Below are 4,580 nucleotides of genomic sequence, written 5' to 3' on the forward strand. Positions count from 1 at the left end.
GCTGTAGACACACCCTCTGTGTGTCTACACTGGCCCCCCCATCACCCCCCAGCATTGCTTCCCTTACCCGTGGGGTCAGGTTGTGTGCCCAACAGTCCTTATGGAGCCATGGATTGAACCAGGGGCAGCTATGTGACCCAGGCTGGGCCAAATGGATCCTGTCTAGGAACGTGGTATTTTCTGGAACAGCCATTCTCACAAGCCCTGGCAGGTTCTGATATCAAGGAGTCGGGAACTGCAAGGCAGAGCGGGGTACAGAAAAGCAGAGAGAGGGAAATAAAGCAAGCGCAGGGAGGAACATAGATAAGACATCGTGTGGCAAGAAGGAGGGAGAGGCCGAGAGGGAGGCCCAGGGATGTGGCAGGTCGCTACCAGGGTCCTGCCCTCTCCAGTGCCTAAGAGGATGTGAGGGTGGTGGATAAGGGGTGGGCTCTAGAACCAGGAGTCTTTGGCTTGAACTCATCTCCTTTTTCTTCATTAATTACATAATCTTGGACAAATAATCAAACCCCTCTGCGCCTAGTTTTCTTGTCTTCACAAGGGTGCGACGCAACAAAATCTGACCTAGTTACCATGTCTACGGTTCTATGACGCCCTTGGGAGGGAGTGGCCTTGGGTTGTATGAGTTCTCACTGTCATGCTTCCTCTCCCTTCCATGAACTCTGGGATTGGGTAGAGCTATTTGTCTCCTCAAAACCTCACTTCATCTGTAAAATGAAAAAAGTACCAAGTACACTGTTGTCAGGGTCCCATGAGTGGTGCACCAGTAACTGCTTAACCACCGACTCTGATTTGTAGTGTTTGCTAATTTCCATGGTGCGAATACACCCCCAACAGCTGATGTCCAAGGCACCGATGTAAAACATTTGAACGTGGAATTGGCAGAGATGAGCACCATTATGTAATATTTCCCCTGTACACATACAATAGACATAATTCCAGCCTGGATTATATGTCAATGTAGTAAAACAATTAGACACAGGTGAATGTTGCATTTTTATTATAGCTGTTCTTAATGTAATTTCTTTAATTGGGAGTTTACATAACTTAATTTTCAGTAATTGCTGTGTTTAGGAACCAGCTTGCAAAATTCTTGGAAATTTAACCACTGGCTCGCAAGAGCCAGAAGGACCTGGCTCCCTGTGCTGCAGATTAGCTAAAGCTCACAACAGGAACGGGACAAGACAGAACACCGGAGCGCCCACACAATGGTAACCTATGTGATTCTTGTCATTTATTTTTATTACGCAACTTATAACCGTAGGGGGAAAATCGGGGGGAAAAAACACATTTTAAAAGCACTTTTTATGAAGTTAGTGTCACTACGTTTCATAGAGCAACACAGACTTGAGGTTTATGCAATGTGATTTACTCGTAAAATGACTGTGCTTGGCATAAAGTCAAAACTGAGACCAGAAAAAGAACTGAAAAAGGTTGGGTTAAAAAGTTTGTGAAACTTTGGGTGTATTGTGGTAGCTGGACGTTGGGAGGCACTTCCTCCCCAGGGACTGAAAAGGAGTGACGGAGGCTGCGGAAACCGCGCAGGGCTGTAGTGTGGGGGTTGGGGGGGGTGGCATTAACTAGGGGCATGCGCAGTCCGGCGATATATGAAGTCAGTAAGAAGTAGGATGAAGTCTATTCCCTGCCACACAAATGTTGCATGCCAAGTGACAGTGCCCATTTTACAGAGATACATGCATGTTTGGAAAGAAAAAAGATGGGCATACGCAAATGCACCGTTGGAGAATTAATAAAAGGAAAACAGATGAGGTCCGAAGGTTCGCCTTCCTACTTTTTGACTGGAAGGTCGTGTGAAAAGCGAAATACATTCAGCAGAAAGTATACCACGAATTGTGAGTTTGGATCCTTTCCCTGGCTAGTGGTGCATCCGTTCTCGTGGTGCTGGGTGTGGGCAGCGGTCACAGCTCCCAGTCTGCCCGCGATCAGCTCCCAGTCCCCCGTGATCACATGGTCAACAACAGATACATCAGCTGCCCTTCTGCGCCCATATAGCCTTTCTGTTTGTCACTTTCAGTACAGTATTCTATAAATTACACGAGTTATCCAAGTCTTTATTGTAAATAGCTTCGTGCTAGAGGCTAATTTGTAGCCAACTGTAGGCTAATTTAAGTGTTCTGTGCATGTTTAAAGTAGAATGATGAATTATTGAACTCTACATCTGAAAACTAATGATACTATGTGTTGGCTAATTGAAGTTAAATTTTAAAAAGGGGGGGGAAGTAGAATAAGTTATGCTATGAATTTGGGTAGGTTAGATATATTACATGCATTTCGACGTGTAGTGGTTTCAGCTTACAGTGGGTTTATTAGGACATAAGCCCATCCTAAGTCGAGGAAGAGCTGTATTTGCAAAGGAGTGGGCAGGGTTGGGAAAACCACCAGTGATGGTGAAATGGGCTAGAGGAGGAACAGCCATGTGACTTAACGTGCCCTAGACCCGCAGGGACTGAATTAGTTGAGAGAGTGCCTGGAGAAGGCCATCTCACAGGGGCCGGGGGGACGCAGCCAACACCTGCCTCCTTCTGGATCTCCAGTGATTCCCATGGGCCAAACCGCATCAGCAACCAGAGGGAAAACAAACCACTGATGTCCACCATACGGATGAGCCTCCAGGGACCCAGAGCCTGGCCAAGAGAAATGGAGAGTGGGTCTGGAGGGGCCAATCACAAAATTCCAGGTGTCCATCACAATATTCCAAGATGCAAATTATACATACTAGGATGGAGGTCAATGGGGGACAGGGAAAGAAAGTAAGGACTTGGAGTGCAGAGGAACATACTAGAACAAGTTCTTTCCTCTGATGTTGAAGATAAATCATGTCTTGAACAGAGGAGTGTAATTAACCCTCAGCATCTGAGGTCTCAAAGAGAAGGCAAATCTGATAGTTGCTGGAAAAGCAGCAAGCACACCTAAAGAAGTCTTTGGAAAACAGCCTTTCCCCTTGTGGTGTTTGAGACGGAATCCAGGCCTTCCCATGTGAAGTCAGGGCTAGAGAGAAAATTGACTCCTTGTATGAAAGAATGGGTTGGTCACAGGAAGCCGGCACCACCCCTTGCGAGAACCACGTACTGGAAGACAAAAGTAAAAATGTGTGTGTGGGCAGTAGAATGGGTCTCAGGAGTATTTGTAAAAATCTGTGTTTATCAGCTAAGAGGAAGAGAAGCTGTGTAGACAATCAGGAAACGATGACAGTTTTCCTATGAAAAGAGAATGTACCTACATGCAAAGAAAAATGCCAGGCAGGCAATACACCAAACTATGAATGGAGGGTGTCTTTGGGTGTTGGATTATGAGTACTTTTTATTTGTTTGATTTACTTTCATGTATTTTATAATTTTTGTAAAGTAAACCTGAATTAATATGCAATGAGTGAGTTAAGCTAAAAAAAGGTAATAATGTCTTTGAGCAACAGTAACAGCTAAGAATTGGGATTGATGACATATCTAAAAATTGTGCCGCACTTCTTCCCTCTGCTCACCTCTCCTCCCACCTCTGCCTCCAGGTTCTGTACTTGATTTACAAATGAATGAATTGATCTTGTCATTTGCAATGGAAAGTCTGGAGAGGCCCTGGGCTCTGCTGGAAACAAGGGGGTTCTCAAGGGATTGCATTGTAACCACTGCTTGGGAACATTCTCTACCTGCTACCAGGAGGCTGAGTGGGGATCAAAAAGTGTTCTTTCTCAGAATTTGGGGCTTTTATTAGTTAGAGCAGCCATAACAATTTAGCATAGACTGGGAGGTTTAAGACAACAAGAATTTATTGTCTCACAGTGCGAGAAGCAAGAAGTCAGAAATGAAGGTCGGTTCCTTCTGGAGGCTGTGAGGGAGAATCCATTCTGTGTTTTCTCCCAGCTTCTGGTGGTTACCAGCAGTCCTTGGCATTCCCTGGCTTGCAGCTGCATTGCTGCAATCTCTCTGCCTCCACGTGGAATTCTCAAGGTGTCTCTGTGTTGCCATGCCTCTCTCTCTTTATAAGGTCATCAGCCAGTGGATTGGGGAACCCCCTCCACCCCCCACCCCCAATTCAGTATGACTTCATTTAACTTGATCACATCTTGCAAAGACCCTATTTTCAAATAAGGTCACATTCATGGGTACTGGTGGTTAGGACTCTGACATTTCTTTGTAGGGGGGACACAATTCCACCCAACCCACCACAGTACCATTTGCCAAAATATTTTTGCCTCAGAGAAAATTCATGCTCGAGAATTTTCCTATTGAAATAATCATGACTATTTAAAACTTTTTTTGGGTGCCTCCCGGGTGGCTCAGTTGGTGAAGCATCTGCCTTCAGCTGAGGTTGTTGTCCTGGAGTCCTGGGATCAAGCGCCGCATCGGGGTCCCTGCTTGGTGGAGAGTCTGCTTCTCCCTCTGTTCCTCTCCTGTTCCTTCTCTCTTTTGCTCACACTCTCCCTCTAAATAAATGAAATTAAAAAAAAAAAAAACACAAAAAATCCCTTTCTTTTTGAACTATAATCTAATACCAGGGAAGTGTAAAATCACGTTCTGTTCCACAAGTGGTCACGCAGTGACACACCCATATAAAGACATTAACTA

The sequence above is a fragment of the Mustela erminea genome, chromosome 16 (genome assembly GCF_009829155.1).
Source record: "Mustela erminea isolate mMusErm1 chromosome 16, mMusErm1.Pri, whole genome shotgun sequence".
Taxonomy (NCBI): domain Eukaryota; kingdom Metazoa; phylum Chordata; class Mammalia; order Carnivora; family Mustelidae; genus Mustela; species Mustela erminea.